This window comes from Terrapene carolina, unplaced genomic scaffold (genome assembly GCF_002925995.2).
Source record: "Terrapene carolina triunguis isolate 2854851 unplaced genomic scaffold, T_m_triunguis-2.0 Scaffold746, whole genome shotgun sequence".
Lineage (NCBI taxonomy): Eukaryota > Metazoa > Chordata > Testudines > Emydidae > Terrapene > Terrapene triunguis.
Window position 1 is genome coordinate 248,774 of NW_020665097.1, and position 11,575 is coordinate 260,348.

An 11,575-nucleotide genomic window follows, 5' to 3' on the forward strand; every position below is an offset into this window, starting at 1 on the left:
CAGGGGACTGAGCCTGGCTCTCCAGCATTCAGGGCCAGGCCTTTGCCACATCTTCTCTGCACCGGTGGGGCTTGCAGGTGGAAGCATTCATTTGCCTGGAATTGGGTATCAGGCTCGGCTCCCCACCTGCCAACCCCAGCACTTATTTTATTTGTGTCTTCAGGTGTTTATTCCTTCACCCTGTGCCCAGGCTGTGAATTGGTGGCTGAGCGCAGTGCTGCAGGGCAAACACATGGGGTCAAACAAATGAACGCTCTAGTTGGCTAATGAAAAAACAGTCAAGGGGAACGGAAGCATCCGGATGCCCCCTCTCTGTTCTAATTACTGGACCCTCTCCCCTTACAAAGATGGGCTAGAACCCAGGAGTCCCAACTCCCCGCTCCCCTCCCAGAGCCAGGGATAGAACCTAGGAGACCTGCAGCCCAGCCCTCTCTGCTCTATCCACTAGATCCCGCTCCTTCCCAGAGCTGGGAATAGAAGCCAGGAATTCTGGTTCTCATTAACCCCATTCTAACACAGTAGACATCACTCCCTTCCCAGAGCTGGGACTAGTCCTGATTCCGAGCTCCCACACGCTAACCACTAGACCGCACTCCCCTCCCAGTCCATGTAGTTAGAATCCCTTTCAGGGGCCCAATCCTGCACTCCTGAACCAATGGGAGCCCAAGCAAGCTCTCTGCGGAGGATCCATCATCAAAGCACATGGGGGCCCAGTCTAGCATATCCACCTCCCCTGGGAACAGCCTTGTTGTCTGCAGTGGGCAAGCAGCACTTACAGGATTGGGCCTGTCACATGCTCCCTTTGCTCCCCCGTGGAAAATAAAATGAAACTGGTGAACTGGGGTGGGGCAGCCCTCAGGGCCCCGAATAAGTGACTGGGAATGGGAGAGCTCCCAAGGCGAGGGCTCAGTTCGCGTCCGTGAAGCACCTCCCAGAGCCACTGCCTCCCAGCTGTATTAAAACATATACAGCAGCCTCCAGCAGCGAAAGGCCTGATCTGCTTGCAGGAGCACATACACCAACACCTGTGTGGACATGCTTAATCCAGATTGGTCTAGCCGTCTGAATCAACTTCAGCTAAGCCACTCTAAGGGCCCGTCTACACTTAAAACGCTGCATTGGTGCAGCTGTGCCGTGATAGCTCTTTAATGAAGACATTCCACGCCACCAGAAGAGAGCTCTCCCGTCAGCGTAGTTAATCCACTTCCCCAAGAGGCGGTAGAAGCTTTCCTGACATAGAGCTGTCTACACAGAGGGTTAGATTGATGTAACTATGTTGCTTAGGGGGGTGGATTCTTTATCCAACCTGTTCTTAAAAACCTCCAGTGATGGAGATTCACAATCTCCCTTTGAACCCTGTTCCAGAGCTTAATTACTCTTATAGTTAGAAAGTTTTTCCTAATATTGAACCTACATTTTTCTTGTTGCAGATTAAGCCCATTACATCTGTCCTACCTCCAGTGGACATGGAGAACAATTGATCACTGTCCCCTTTATAACAGCCCTTCACATATTTGAAGACTGCTATCAGGTTCCCCCTCACCCTTCTTTTCTTAAGACTAAACCTGCCCAGTTTTTGTAACCTTTCCTCATACATCAGGCTTTCTAGACCTTTAATAATTTTTGTTGCTCTCCTCTGGACTGTCTCCAATTTGTCCACGTCATTCCAAAAGTGGGGCACCCAGAACTGGACACAGGACTCCTGCTGGGACCTCCCCAGTGCCGAGTAGAGTGGGACAATTCCCTCCTGTGTCTTATAAGGACACTCTTGTTAATATACCCCAGAATGATATTAGCCTTTTTAACAACTGCATCACGCTGTTGATTCATATTCAGTTTGTGAGCCACTATAACCCCCAGATCCTTTGCAGTCGCAAAGCCACCTAGCCAGTTTTCCCCATACTGTAGTTGTGCATTTGATTTTTCCATTCTAAGTGTAGTAATGTGCACGTGTCTTTATTGAATTTCATCTCGTTGATTTCAGACCAATTATCTAATTTTTCACAGTTGTTTTGAATTCTAATCCCCTCTTCCAAAGTGCTTGCAACCCCTCCCAGCTTGGTGTCATCCACACATTTTTAAGCATACTCCATTATTCAAGTCATTAATGAAAATAGTGACTAGTACCAGACCAAGGACTGACCCCTGTGGGACCCCAGTAGACATGTCCTCTCAGTTTGACAGCGAACCATTGATAACTACTCTCTGAGTACAGTCTTTCAACCAGTTGTGCACCCACCTTACAGTAATTTCATTTAGACCATATTTCCCTAGTTTGCGTATGAGAATGTCATGTGGGACTCTGTCAAAAGCCTCACTAAAATCAAGATATATCACATCTACAGCTTCCCCCCTACCACTAGGCCAGAAACCCCGTCAAAGAAGGAAATTAGTTTGGTTTGGCATGATTTGCTCTTGACAAATCCATTCTGGCTATCCCTTAACCCTACTATCCTCTAGGTGCTGAAAAACTGATTGTTTAATCATTTGTTCCAATATCTTTCCAGGTATCGAAATTAGGCTGACTGGTCTATAATTCCTTGGGTCCCCTTGTTCCCCCTTTTAAAGATAGGTGCTATGTTTGCCCTTCTCCAGTCCTCTGGGACCTCACCCGTCCTCCTGGAGTTCTCGAAGATAACTGTTAACGGTTCTGAGATTGCTTCAGCTAGTCCCTGAAGTACCCTAGGATGAATTTCATCAGGCCCTGCCAACTTGAATACATCTAACTTGTCTACATTTGTTACCCTGTTCTTTCCCTAGTTTGGCTTGTGTTCCTTCCCCCTTGTTGTTAATATCAATTGTGTTGAGTATCTGGTCACCATTAACCATTTTAGTGAAGACTGAAAATAGGCATTAAACACCTCAGCCTTCTTGATATCACCAGTTATTAGCTCTCCTTCCCCACTAGGTAGAGGGTTATCCTTGAGCCCTAGGGACTGAGTAAAGGTGGGTGCCCTAGAGTGTGTGAGTAACAGAGAATTTTGTGCAGGTAACCAATTTGGTGGAGAATGCGAGCAGCCTAAGGTCTTTTGGACTGAACTGATAGAGTCTAACACAGTAAATAATAGCAGACTACCTGTGCCTTCTGTCAGAAAGGGTCATTACCTACCTGGCAGACTGACCACCCCAGAGCAACAAGAGAGAAAGGGAATGAAGAAAAGGAACCAGGAGGGGTGGGGGATAGTTGAGGAGCCCACCCTCTTTTCTAAATGGGTAGTGGGACAAAGCCTGTGCCCATGGGAAGGGACGGTTCAGCGAGGAAAGCAGGATCGGGCCCAGACAAGCAGGCAGGCAACAGATAAAGTGATTGGAAAATAGGTTGGGAGCCCTGAGGGTCATAGTGGCAGGAGTAAGGGAAGGGGTAAGCACAGGCATGGGGAATTCAGATCCCTGGGACAATACTGGGAATGGTGATATCTGAGCTGATGAAGGTGTCATTTGGGGAAATAAACAAGTGATTTAAGGAAAGAGAGTGAGAAACTTCTCACTCTCTTTCCTTAAATCACCTTAAACTACACTGAGGCTGGAGGGAATTGAACAGTTGAAAAATGTGAAAATGTTAAAGAGGGAAAGTCATGGCTGTAATAAGGGGCAGTCAGAGCCAGGAGAATGAGAAGAGATTCTGGATCCTTTTGGGGGGGTGGGGGCCGGGACGGGGGGGGGGGACAAAATAGCAGATAAGAGCTGCAGTAAAAGCATAAGAAAAGAAAAAGACAGTGCTCCTCTAGAGCAACAGCAGAGGTGAGGTGCACAAAGAAGCAATGTTAGGAACATTGAGCCTTAAGGTGGCTCTGAGTAATCAGACTGTCACTTTGATAAGGGTACATGAAAACGCTGTGAGTACAAAAGAAACAGCTACAGCTTATGTAAAAATTGATATGGCTAACATAATGTTATAGAAGTTAAACTAGGGAAGGAATACACCTTGTATGACATATGCGGTGTATATCGTAGAAGGGGTAAAAGAAATGCCAACAAAACATGCTACTTAATTAAAATCCTGCACGGGCTCCAAAAAGGAGCCACAGTAGGTTGTGTTTCCTTTCTCAGCTCGCTGTGTGTTTTGGAAGCGGGAGTTGAAAGTGAAAAGTAATCCAAACTCTGGTGGAAGTTGATTGTGTCCCTTTTAAGACAAAGGGTACGTCTACACTACGAGATTAATTCGAATTTAGATAATTCGAATTTGGGAAACAGATTGTATAAATTCGATTGTGCGCAGCCACACTAAGCACATTAATTCAGTTTTTAACCACATTAATTCGGTGGTGTGCGGCCACACTACCCCTAATTCGAATTTACAAAATCGATTTTGGTGCTACTCCGCTCGTCGGGGTGGAGTACAGAAATCGATTTTAAGCGCCCTTTAATTCGAAGTAACTGGCTCCGTTGTGTGGACGGGTTAAGGATTAATTCGGATTAACGCAGCTAAATCCGAATTAAAGTCGTAGTGTAGACCAGGCCAGAGTCTCTGAGCTGCTAGTAGCTTTGGATCCAAAAGCAAGGCAGAACGCGTCTGTGTGGATGCAAATTCCCTAGCTGATAGAGGAAGGAGAACTGCCTATAAACGGCAGCACGAAGAAGCTGCAGATAATGGACATACCTGGTCAGCAACTAAGCTACTTGTAAGCAAGAAAACTCCGATTATGACCCTCCAGGAAAGGAAAGTGGGAAAACAAGTCAAGCCTGAGAATAAGAGGGACGGGTTAACCCTAAGTAGAAAAAAACATTGTTTGTGTATGCACAGTGCTGAAATCTAAGGACAAATACAAAAGAGGTCTGCTGACATGCATGACACCCCTACCTCTTTAATTCACCCAAACCCCATGGATATAATTCAATTAAAGCCTATGCAAAGATTTCAAGAGGACATTGAACACACTGGTCTCAAAGACAAATTGTCTAAATAAAAGGCCTGGTACAAAAGGATACTTATAAACACCCATTTGTAATAGACTTGATGCTAATGTTATTGTTAATATTAACATTGGGATAAATTTAACATTAATGAGTAACCCTGTAACAATGCATAATGTGTATGATTTTTGGAAAAAGCTTACCGTGTTCTTACCCTAGTTTGGCTTGTGTTCCTTCCCCCTTCTGCTGCTCAGTTATTACCTGTGAATAAACTTAAAGCTTGGCACAGCAGGAAAAACATTACAAACCTGATCTGCTGTATGAGAAGGGAAACTGAGGCACACCACCTAATGAATTTAATAACTGAACGGTGGGATAATTCACCCTAAACCCTTAAAAGGTAGAAGCCATTGAAACCTGGCCTGCCTATAGAACAAAAACACAGGGAAGTATGGGGGTAATTCCTTTCTTTTCATAGAATCATAGAATATCAGGGTTGGAAGAGACCTCAGGAGGTCATCTAGTCCAACCCCTTGCTCAAAGCAGGACCAACCCCAACTAAATCATCCCAGCCAGGGCTATGTCAAGCTGGGCCTTAAAAACCTCTAAAACCACCACCTCCCTAGGTAACCCATTTCGGTGCTTCACCACCCTCCTAGTGAAATAGTTTTTCCTAATATCCAATCTGGATCTCCCACACTGCAACTTGAGACCATTGCTCCTTGTTCTGTCATCTGCCATCACTGAGAACAACCTATCTCCATCCTCTTTGGAACCCCCCTTTCAGGTAGTTGAAAGCAGCTATCAAATCCCCCCTCACTCTTCTCTTCTGCAGACTAAACAAGCCCAGTTCCCTCAGCCTCTCCTCGTAAGCCATGGGCCCCAACCCCCTAATCATTTTTATTGCCCTCTGCTGGATTCTCTCCAATTTGTCCACGTCCTTTCTGTAGTGGCAGACCCAAAACTGGACGCAGTACTCCAGATTTGGCCTCACCAGTGCCGAATAAAGGAGAATAATCACTTCTCTCGATCTGCTGGCAATGCTCCTACTAAGGCAGCCCAATATGCCATTAACCTTCTTGGAACAAGGGCACACTGTTGACTCATATCCAGCTTCTCGTCCACTGTAATCCCCAGGTCCTTTTCTGCAGAACTGCCGCTTAGCCAGTCGGTCCCCAGCCTGTAGCGGTGCATGGGATTCTTCCTTCCTAAGTGCAGGACTCTGCACTTGTCCTTGTTGAACCTCATCAGATTTCTTTTAGCCCAATCCTCCAATTTGTCTAGGTCACTCTGGACCCTACCCCTACCCTCCAGCGTATCTACCTCTCTCCGCAGCTTAGTGTCATCCGTGAACTTGCTGAGGATGCAATTCATCCCATCATCCAGATCATTAATGAGGATGTTGAACAAAACCAGCCCCAGGACCGACCCCTGGGGCACTCCACTTGATACCGGCTGCCAACTAGACATGGAGCCATTGATCACTACCTGTTGAGCCCGACGATCTAGCCAGCTTTCTATCCACCTTATAGTCCATTCATCCAATCCATACTTCTTTAACTTGCTGGCAAGAATACTGTGGGAGACCGTATCAAAAGCTTTGCTAAAGTCAAGATATATCACATCCACCGCTTTCCTCATATCCAAAGAGCCAGTTATCTCATCATAGAAGGCAATCAGGTTGATCAGGCATGACTTGCTCTTGGTGAATCCATGTTGACTGTTCCTGATCACCTTCCTCTCCTCCAAGTGCTTCAAAATGGATTCCTTGAGGACCTGCTCCATGATTTTTCCAGGGACCAAGGTGAGGCTGACCGGTCTGTAGTTCCCTGGATTCTCCTTCTTCCCTTTTTTAAAGGTGGGTACTATATTTGCCTTTTTCCAATCATTTGGGACCTCCCCCGATCGCCACGAATTTTCAAAGATAATGGCTCTGCAATCACATTAGCCAAATCCCTCAGCACCCTTGGATGCAGGGCCGGCTCCAGGCACCAGCGTAGCAAGCAGGTGCCTGGGGCGGCCAATGAAGAGGGGGGCGGCACGTTCAGACATTCGGCGGCAATTCAGCGGCGGGGCCGTCACTCCCTCTCAGAGCGAAGGACCTGCCGCCGAATTGCCGCCGTAGAATGAAGTTGCGGTAGAGCTGCCGCCAATCGCGAGCGGGGTTTTTTTTTTTTTTTTTTTGCTGCTTGGGGCAGCAAAAATGCTAGAGCCGGCCCTGCTTGGATGCATCAGATCTGGACCCATGGACTTGTGCATGTCCAGGTTTTCTAAATAATCCTTAACCTGTTCTTTCACCACTGAGGGCTGCTCACCTCCTCCCTATACTGTGCTGCCCAGGGCAGCAGTCTGGGAGCTGACCTTGTCTGTGAAGATCAAGGCAAAAAAAGCATTGAGTACTTCAGCTTTTTCCACATCATCTGTCTCTAGAGGTTGCCTCCCCCATTCAGTAAGGGTTCCACACTTTGCCTGCAATCAGCAAGGAAATTTGTAAAAGAAAGGAGTATTTTAAGCAATAGTCTGTCACCCTCCTCCCCAAAGTGATAGAAAAATGTTCTTTTTGTCTTTCAGAACTTCAGGACAAGCTGGTACCAGCTGAAGAGCAACCCAGAATTCCATGGATCTACTTTTGCGACGACGATTATGTTTTGTGTTTTATGTTTTGTGTTATTTGTCTTGTTGTTAGCATTGTTGTGTATTGTGTTTAAAAAAAGGATACTGCATTAGGCAGAAAAGGATTAATAAGTATTTTAACTGCATTTACAGAAAACAATGTTGCAGAAAAGCGGAGGTCAAGGAACGCCAGTCTGTTAACAGGGAAACATGCACAGGTGGCAAAGGCACATTTAAAGGCAGAATATGCATGGCACACAGGGTTTATCTGTGAGAATGGAAGGATGGACATAAAAAAATTTGAAGCACAAAGTGAAATTACCAAGGGAAAGAAGGGTATGTGAAAACATTGTTTACTGAAAAAAAATCAGTAATAATTGGCAAGTCTAAATCAACTTCCAGTATGTAAGGCTTGCTGAGTGCCCCTGGGTGTTGTATAAAGTTAAATGTAAGGAAAGGAAGGCCATTACAACACCTTCCCTGATTACTATAAGGGGCAGTACAATAAAGGCCTAGTGAAGGTATAGCTGCCCTAACACTATCTTAATATGAACTACTGAAGGTTATTGGATTTGCCTGGCAGCCAGGAGGGTGGGTAGCCTAAAAAAGGCTCTCAAGGAGTGTATTGAAAATTGCTTTGGGTGAAACTGGATTAGGAGTTGGAGTACTGGATGCTACTAACAGAGCGGTAATGGCAATCAAACTAAATTGTTACAGGTTACAGCTGAAATACAAGACTTGGGAAAGTCCATCAGTGTCAAAGCCCTTGTCAAAATTAGGAATGGGGCAACAATTATTTTCTAAAATACTGCCAGTCTGGCAACAGCGAGGTGAAAAGTATTTGTTACTTTTAGTAGGGACTATGGAATCAATATAAGAAAATGTGTCTTTAGCATTAGCCTGTACACAGGCCCAGGAAATAAATCAGCAATTGGTCATTCAAATATTCCGGGAAGGCATGCAAGGAAATTTGCCTTTGGAAATAAAAAAGTTGTTGGAAAATGTTACAGAAGGGGAGAGACAATGAATGGCATGGTGGAAATTGATAAATTTTACCCTAAATAAAGATCAAATGGTTCTACAAACATATGTAGTAACTATACACCCCAGTCTCACTACTGGTATATATCCAGTGGTACCTGTGGGAATCCACACAAAGAACAGGAGTACTTGTGGCACTCCTGTTCTTTTTGCAGATACAGACTAACACGGCTGCTACTCTGAAACCTGTGGGAATCCAGTTAACAAAAACTTTGGTTATGTATTCCACTGATCATCATTCCTGGGCATATAAAGAAAACCAACAGTGGAAAACCACTGACATGTTTCAGTGCGTAGCCCATGAAAATTTGGGATATGTGGATGAGGATCAAAATTTACAAGAAAGAGGTGACTGTTTCTATGTTAAAGACAAAGGAACCCAAAGATGTACGTTTAATGTATTCACTAAACAAAAGTCAGCTGTTGTCTCTGCAGGAAGGGGATGTGTTTGTGGTAGAAGTCATTGTCCAATGGCAGTAGTAGACGATAAGCAATTGTATTTTATGACTTATTTAGTTAATAGATGTTTTTGCAATATTACAAAGATTAAAAGTTGTGATTTTAAATACTATGTACCTGTATGGACTGTAAACTACTTGAAGCTTAAACCACAATTGTATCACAATGTAATGCCTGTAACCTTAGGCATGAATATGACCATGATAAGAAAATTGTTAATCCATCCTGTGTTACATTTGCATTTACAATATATATTGCACAGACAGGAGAACAAATACGTATTGAAGTACAACATGATAATACAGAAATCACTGATGTACTGAAAACTATTGCAGATGCAGGACATCACTCCTGGTGGGAAACACTATTAGGGTGGTCACTTTCTGCCATTGGTATGCTAAATATAATGGTTCACCCCATTATGGTGATCACTGGAATCCAATTGACTTTATTAATGAGCATAATAGCTTTGGCTTGCGGGATGAAGAGAACTGTTTGAAGAATACAGGAAGCTGGCATGCAAAGTCAAATAAGGCCCTTGTTAATTATACCCAGGAGGCAAGCCCAAGCTCAGCAGGTCTGAGTATTGGACTCCTGTAATAGTAATGAGGACTTTGGAAAAAGTGTCATTAAGGAGGGGACTGTAAGGATAAGGCCTTTGTCTGCAGCCATATTAGGAGAGTAGCAGCCATGAGCTAAGAAGCAAGAAGTCCCATCCTCACATTCCATCTAAATTACATTAAAATAATGTAATATCGGGCTGTTAAGAAGGTGATCCTGTCCTAATAGTGCCCACCATCCCCAGATAAAGAAACAGATCTTAAGGTGGGTAAAGAAAACTTAGTTTGATAGCATCCTGTCTGGCAAGGAATCACTTATTAATAGTTGTTGTTGTGAAATCCTCATTTCTTTATTGTTTTGTCTTTATGGACCTCACTTCTCTATTGTTTGTCTGATCTCTGTTTGGTTCTTTGATTGTTTCTGTCTGTTACATAATTAATTTTACTAAGTGTAAATCAATTAAGGTGGTGGGCTATGATTGGTTAGAGAATTTTGTTACAATATGTTAGGATTGGTTAGTAAAATTTTAGTGAAATGATTGGTTAGGGTACAGCTAAGCAAGGCTCAAGTTTCACCATATAAACTGGGGTCCAAAAGGAAATTCTTTGGAACCAACTAGGGCCGGCTCCAGCATTTCTGCCGCCCCAAGCAAAAAAAAAAAAAAAAGCCGCCCCCCCCCCCCATTGGAGAAAAAAACCCGCGATCGGTGGCGGCAGTTCGGCGGCAGGTCCTTCGCTCCTAGAGGGAGTGAGGGACCTGCCGCCCCCAAATTGCCGCAGGTGCCGCCCCTCTCCCTTGGCCGCCCCAAGCACCTGCTTGTTAAGCTGGTGCCTGGAGCCGGCCCTGGAACCAACTACTGGACACAGCCCCAAGATCAGAGCTGTCAGACCTCAACACCCTGCCAATTACATTGTGCAGAAGTGGAAGTCCCCCAGATGACCTGATCCTGACTGGCCAGCAGGGAAAAGTTCATCTGCCTTATTGGGAGTGGTGAGCATTTTGTGCGTAGCATGTGTTTTCTATTTTGGTGACTGTTAATAAATAGAGGTTAAGTGGGATATTACTGTGTAAGGCTCTTTCACTGGTAAAAGACCCTACAAACCCACCGAGTGTGAGGTGACGCCCTGAGCCCATGGAAGGGTAAGTGTGGGTGCTTAAATTAACAGGGTTATGCTTGAGCCCTAGGAACAGGGTAAGGCTGGGTGCCCCAGAGTGCGCGAGTAACAGAGAATTTTGTGCGGTTTACAAGAGAGAGTGTGATGTATAATGCAACTCCTCCCTTTTCCCCTGCCTGTGCTTCCTGGAGAAGCTGAACCCCTCTTCACCAATAGTCCAGTCATGTGACAAGTTCTGAGGTCTCTGTGTGTTATCCCCTTCCAGCCCGTCCAAGGGGGCAATGGAAGGTTGGGCTCCCTGGCCCATTCAGCCCTTGGCCTCTCTGCTGGGGCTCAGCTAGTGAATGTGGGTTTTGGGCAAGTAGCTGCCTGAGATGAGACCCACTAAACTGGCCTCATGCAGGGGGCCACCAAACAGGGGCTGGCTAATAACCTGCCTTCCCGTAGCACCCAAAGCCATATGCTGCCTTCCCACAGGTCTCGCTTTGCAATGTCACTGAAATGCAGCCACCTCTGGATTGGAACAGGCTGTGGCCTGGCAGCTGCTGAACAGTTGCACAGCTGCAGTGATATGACCCAGAGAGAGCGATCCCGTAGCTAACTGCTAAGGGCGTTCAGGAGGGTGGACTAGAATTGTCGCTGCTGGAATTGGGACAGAAAGCAGGGCTCCGGGGTAAGCTCCATGGCATTGTTATTTAATGCAAATGGCTGAGGCTAAAACCTTGTATCTCATCAACCCAGAACCTCACTGGAGTATTGGGAATAGTATGAGCTCCCCACCCTGCTCCCTGCAGCACAGCGCCCCCCACATCACATTGGGGGCAGCACTGACCCTGGGGAGACCACCACCTATTGAGCCCCGACTCTGCTCCCCACAGCATTGATTCATTCCATGGAGGGCTCCCCATCCTAGGCCTAAAAAGAACAGGAGT